We start from the raw sequence: 7327 nt of genomic DNA on the forward strand, positions 1-7327 counted from the left end.
AGTAAGCTTTAGCCATGCCACCTATTCTATCTAAAGATAAGTGTGCATCTTGCTCACAACCACTCAACAGTGACAAAGACTATTTCTCTCTAAATCAGATTTCATACTAGCTCTAGGACAGATGTCTATAGGCATCTCTCTCTCTGTATCCACACCTCTCCCAAGATCTGACTTTGTATATTGAAAGATAAATGTGTGTGTGTGTGTGTGTGTGTGTGTGTGTGTAGTTAAGGGATATCCGAGATTACTTTTGAGAGAAATTTTTGGCAATTAGTACGTAGAGCTTCTGAGAAGTTTTATGCCAAGAAGAATTAATTAAATACAATGCATCCTGGTGCTCAATAGCTGAAAGCCTAATGAGATCCAATGTTTCATGAGAGACTACTAAAATTGAAACAGTGGCAGAATTATCTAGAAGTTCCTGATGAATCCTCAAGCTTGATACATTCTTCATTTTTTTTTTTTTTTGGTCTGCTACAACACACAGCCCATTGCATTGTACATTTCTGCATTTGTGGATGCCAGAATATCCTCAATTCACTTCAAAAAGGCAATTTGAGATGAGATTTATTTTAATAGTATTTTAGATGTTGTGTCTAATAATGATAATGATAGTATATGGAAGCTGGCACAAGAGAAGTCTGTAAGATGCTGGGGAGAGAGAGGCCCCAAATATCATAAGAAAACACTCATTATCATTCACCAGCAGTAGATAAAGTTGAAATTTATTTTTACTGTCAGCTTGCAGCCCAAAACACATGACCATTTCTAAGGCACACAGATTACAGTACTTTGGAAATCACCCAATATGGAAGGACATGGGAATATTTTTGTTTTGTGGTTAGAAAGGCAGAGTTATATATCTGCCTCAAGCTTTGCAGTTGTATTGAGCTCTCTGGGATCTACTGTAGTTTCAGTAGACAACATGAGTAAAAGGCTAGGGAGAGTTAATAGGAGCTGTAGGGGAAAAAGTGACAGTGATAGTAGATTCGGCAAGCGATTATGAATATGCAGCACATAGAGCTTTGCATATCCCACCCTTTAACCCCCTTGCCAGAGAATGAGATATCTGTACTTTTCTCCTTTCCTGGGGTGGGGACAGGATAAAAAATGAGAGCAATGAAAGTCAGAGGCAGACATCTGGTGATGGTTCAAATGTCCCTGAGATACTAGAGGAGCAGCCCCCACTTTTGTTGCTCACACTTGGGTTAATGATGAAAACACAGTTACCAGTCTCCTGGTCTTCAAGTCCAATTCATTTAATAAGGAAGCAAACTTAATTGAAGTAGTGTGTCTTTCTCTTCTAATACCATTCAATTTCAGTGTAACTTCCCTTTCAGTCTCGGCCTGTGACAGCCAGCTAAGTGTGTGGGAGATTAATATTATCATATCTGGATTTATGCAAATTAATACACACTATAGACATCAGAAATATAGAACACCATAGCTGGATTGCAAATGTGGTTCTTCCCCCTGTCTCTAATTTACAAAGATAGCAGAACATAGTTTGTTACCTTTTTAAAGCATTGATTCTTTTCATTCTTAACTTTTAAATGGCAAATATGACACAAATCATTAACCATAATATCAGTTTAATGAAAAGATCATATCTGATAAAATCAGATCATTTGAGAATCTATAAATAAGCTAAATGGTATGTAAATTATTTAATGGAAAGGGAAATAGCTTTCCTATTGATTAAAAATGCTTACCCCAGTCACCTTTAGCCTATTAATAGGCCCATTCCTGAATTAAAAGCTGAGCACACACCATATGTGCCAGGGACAGTGAAAGCATTCCAGCATTTTTCAAATTTTACATGCATACGAATCACCTAGAGATCTTGTTAAAATGCGTGTTGCGATTCAGCAGGTCCAAGGCCCGAGATTCCGCCTTTCTAACAAGCTCCAGGTGATTGCTGCTGGTCTGTGGTCCACACTTCAAGTAGTGAGGACAGAGAGAACTCTCCACCCTGTAATGAAGCTTCATTCAAGACCAAACTACTCTTAGAAATTTGCCCAACCTTTGGATACCCGTACAACTTTTTGATTGCTGTCGTGATTCACTCTCATGATTTTTTTTTTTTTGCAATTGCATGAAACAGTTAAGTCTATTTCGAATGTCCACTGATGGAGTTTTTATCCATTAATTCACTTTTTCCCTCCATCACTTTTCTCCCATTCAAACAATAACTGACACTGTGCCCTCTGGCACATAAGAGGAAGAAGGCAGGAAAGAAGTGGTTTCTTTCTAGATTTGAGTGCTTCAAGGACCTAAGGCCAGTTCTCCGCCACCGTATCACCCCACCACTCTATTTTCTTCCTTTCACTGAAGCCAGTTGTTGGCTTGCAATTGTTATTGTACTTGCTCTGTTGCACTTGTAACAGTAAAGATGATCAGGAAATATTTTTTTGTATCCACTATTTATACAATAGAATAAGAGGGTAGCCTATTTCAAGATAAATGAGACAGAGCATAGATCTCTGTAGAAATGAAGACCATAACTTGTTTATTTTGCAAAGAAAGTATACCTGTGTCAAAAGCATATATACGGCTGAAGACACCCATTACGGAACAGATCATACTAAGAGCTGTCCATTGTATACAACAGTTTTCAACCTTGGCACTATTGACATTTGGGGCCAAATAATTCTTTGTTGTGGGGACTATCCTGTGCACTGTAAGATATTTAGCAGCATCTTTTGCCTCTACCCACTAGATTCTAGTGTCATTCCCTGCGCCCCTACACACACACACACACACACACACACACACACACACACACACACAACTAAGACTGTCTCCAGACATTGCTAGATGTCCCTGAAAGGCTAAACAACTAGCATACAATAATAGTAGCATGAACTTACGAAGTGCTTATCATGTACCTGGCAGGGTTCTATGTATTTACATGTATTCATACATTTAATATTCAGTATAGCCCTATGAGGTAGGTACTATTATTTTTCCTATTAAATAGATGAGAAAGGTAGAACACAGAGAGGTTGTCACTTGCCCAAAGTCACCAAGCCGGTAGGTAGAAGAGTTGGGATTTCCATCTAAGCATTCTAGTTTCAGAATCTGTGCTCTTAACCAACATACTGTGTAATAAAACATTTAGTAAACTGGAAAAGGAGTGTGATTTCCATAGGATTTATTTTGAATGTGAATAAAATCAATAATGCTGCTATGAAATCATTTACATATTAATTTAATCACCTGACGCCAAAAAAAATTTACATTTGGGGATTTCATAAGAGTGTGTATTAAATATAAGAGGCCCTGAGCCTTAGGGTGGCCTTCCTGGAAATTTTCTAATTTCCCCTCCAGGGCCAGTCTGGCCCAACCAGCACTGCTGCCCAGACCATTGTGTGACCCAGTCACTGGTTGTCGTTTCTCCCCTCTGGCTGCTTTTTGAACTGCTATCTTACCCCTTGCATGAGGTCAACCAGATACCCCAAAGAGCTCTGGGAATCACATCTCTGGTTTGGTTTTGAGGTCCCAGTTCCAGGAGAGCAGCCTAGTGAGCACAATGATCCCAATAGCCAGCATGATATTTCTTTCATGAAATTGTACAAGATTGATGCTGAGTCACTGATTTGGAGTGGCTCTCACTTATATCACACACAGGACAAGTATTCTCTGGGCTATCAATGGTCCACTACCAATCCTTGGGAAAAGTTGCTTCTAGTCTATAGCACTTGAAAGTGAGAGAGTTGGCTATAGGCACCCGTTACCCTGTCTGTCCTTCTTCTGGAACCCAAGGTGCTCCCCTACCCACTGCAGCCTCCAAAGGTGTTGGAGGTACACAAAATTAGGCCATGCCTATGCCTCAAGGGCATTTGAGATTATCACTCCACAATGCCTACACTACATTCATGTTCTCCCTTGCCTCTGATCTATGTACTGACCCTATACTCTCCCAGGTCAGTCTTAAGCCATGTGGGATGAGGGACAACTGTTTCTTGTGCAAACAGGACTGCTCTTCTTGCTCAATCCTGGGCCCCTCACCTATCTTCCAGGCTCTTCCCCCATGGCAGCTGTAACTGTGCAGCAGGGGTATGGTCCACATTGAGAGAGATGGAATTCTAGGAATACAATGATGATGGCCTAAAGAGTTCAAGAGAAAACATGGTTGATTGACATGCTGTTCTACTTTTGCACTATAAAATTCTGGGTGGTAAATTTAACATGGCCAGAAAATGGCTTATTCACATTTTCCTGCATATTCTGAGTAACACTTACATTTGTGATCATCATCAACAAAGCAATTACAATATCTGAAAGAGTCATGGGCAGCAGGATGGATTATGCATCATTAATATGTAATGATGTCACCAGCATATGTAAATGATATTAGGGAACTGCAGGGGCAAGAATATTTGTATTGCTTTAGTAGTTTCCTGGTGCATCGTAAATGAGTTTTGAGTGATTTTTTTGAATGATGATATCCTCTGGTTCATTTTACCCAAGGAAAAATGCCCATCTCAACTTAGCAACAAAAATTGGATCAAAGACTTAACATTACAACCCTTCTTAATATTTTGAATATTTCTCACCAAAGGCATTAGCAAATGGACAATTTGTTTTGTTCATTAATCATACAAAAAATGGATCTTTAGGAGTTTCATTTGTCAGAAATAATCTCACCTACTTTCCTTTATTAAAAGAAGTGAACACCATAGCCAAATATATATTCCCAAAAGTGTGAAATTGAATCTCAAATTCCAAATGTTTTCTTGATGCAAAACTTTATGAAAATAAACTAGCATTGTTCAGTTTATTTTCCTCAACTAGCATTGATAGTATGAATTGGGAGCTCCAAATAGAAGTTACTGAACTACAGTGTAATATAATCCTAAAAGTGAAATAACAACATTTATTTATCCTAAATGTAAGAACACTGTGCAACGATCCTATCCATGTCCAAAATTAACTATCAATTCATGGAGAGCTTATTCCTGTTATGAAACTGAATTTGATTAAATATCAAAATCATTTAGAAGATTCGAGGCTGAATTCTACCCTCCACCTCACAATGTGAAATATAAGACCTGACACTTCATGTTTCTGCAGAAGTTAAGGTATCTGTTTTCCAGTTCCAAATTAAAAGAGTAATGAAACATGAAAAAATAATTAATAATTACTATGTCTGTTTTTAATTTCCATTTCTCCAGGTATATGGTAAAATATAATCTCCATTAGAATATCTGTGTTTATTTTGTTATCTCTTTATATATTTCAGTAAAAACAAAGAAAACTTGATTATACTTCTGGCAACTGATTTTCTATACACCTGCCCTTTTTCACTAATTTATCTGCTTGGTCTGTAGATGAACTTGAGTTTGTGACTCATACAATAAATATCCAACAAATAGTAGTTGAACTGAATGCATTGCAAATACTTCTGACATTATGGTTTGTTCATGGAATTTTTAAAATTTCTACATTGCCTTAATTCATAAATAGAATAGCAAAAAATTAGGCACAAAACAAACACTCAATAAAGACTCATACAACAAAATTGCAAATGTTGGTACAAACAATAAAATAATATTGAATCTAGAGGTAATATTCAAAATACTCAGAATGCTAAAATAAATAAATAAATAGATAGATGATAGATAGATAGATAAAAGAATATTTAGAATGCTAATTCTCATAGGCTGATAAAAATATTATTGGTAATCTACATAAAATAAGTAATTAAAAAAATCTATTAAGGGGCCCAATATTTCTCAAGCTTTTTTTAAAAAATCAGTCTATTCCCATCATGGCCTAATCTATAAGAGCACAAATAGATTCATCTACATAATTGTCTTTTCCCTGTAATTAAAACACCCAAATGACACTTTTGCAATTCAAAAGTATCCTATTGAAAAACTCTCATTTTTCACATTTCAATATAATAACTGGCATATTTCTATGAAAACAAATATTTACTTTTTGGAACTTTATTTTGCCTTGCCTTAATTTACTAATTTTCTCTGGCTGTGAGTATATTCTGTTTCAATTCCTTTGCTAGAATGAGGTAGGGTGTAAATATACACATTCTTCCCTAAGATTCTTCAGGTAAGAGAAAACAGGGCCTGAGGCAACTTAACTAAGATTAACAGTGTTATGTAAGCAATTTCTATAAGGTTTTATTTTTGTAAATATATTTCTAGTGGAAAATTTTTTAATTATTTTCAGGTTTTTACTTGGCACATAGAAAACATGAAGCTATTATCTAACTTGGGCTTAATAAAGAAGCACAAACAAAACTAAACAAAAGCACAAACTAAAAAATAAATCAAAGAGCAGGAAAATAGACTGTGCTGCTCAAATTCAGTATTTGTTCAAAAGTTTAATGAATGCAACAAAAGTCTTTCAAAATCAAATGTCTACCAGTTGAAAAAGAGCCTCCAGTGGTAGAAAACTTCCCCCAACGACAAGGGACCAGGAATGCATTGACTCCTCAATGAAATGAAAAGGAAAGATTATAAGAGATAATGGAAAACATGCAAGTGAATTCAATCAGTCATTTAACGAATATCATGGAGCAACTCTGTGTCACTCTCTGCTCAAGGTGCTAGAGACACAGTGAATATATCAGTTTAAATTCTTGCCCTCATAGAGCCTATATGCTGGTGAATGAGACACTGATAGAGAAATAAATACACACATACATACATACATACATACATACATACATACATACATACATACATACATACAGGTTTGGGTGTGTCTGTAAAGAAAATAACAGAGAGTAAGGAGGTAGTCATTGAGAGGAGGTGCTATTTCAAGGTGGTCTGGGAAGGATCTATAAAGAGGGAATATTTGAGCAGAGACTTGAAGGAAGTGAAGGAGTAAGCTTTGCAAGGATCTGAAGGAAAAACATTCAAGACAGAGAGAACAGCAAGAATAAAAGCTGAAGCACAACTTGGAGTGTTTCAGTGTGAGTCAAATAGTGAACAAGGCAGAGAGAAGCTGGAGATGAGGTCAGAGACATCATAGGAGCTAGGTCATTCAACACTGTGACAGTCGTTTAAAATGGCCACAAATTCTTTGACACTCCTCTCATTGTGAAGTGGGGTCTAAGTTCCTTCCTACTGGATCTGGTGGGCTTTGACTGCTGCAACCAATAATGACTAGAAGAGGAGCATATTTGGGAAGAGGAAGAGGGTAATAAGTTAATTTATGGACATGTTAAGAGTTTTAATGCCCAAATTGGAAGTATAGAATTCATATATGAGTCTGAAGTTATAGGGGAGAAAATATATAACATCTTGGATGTATGAATCTGGAGTTCAAGGAAAGAAATCTAGGCTGCTGTTAGAATCCA

Source organism: Pteropus alecto, unplaced genomic scaffold (genome assembly GCF_000325575.1).
Source record: "Pteropus alecto unplaced genomic scaffold, ASM32557v1 scaffold23, whole genome shotgun sequence".
NCBI classification, from domain to species: Eukaryota; Metazoa; Chordata; class Mammalia; order Chiroptera; family Pteropodidae; genus Pteropus; species Pteropus alecto.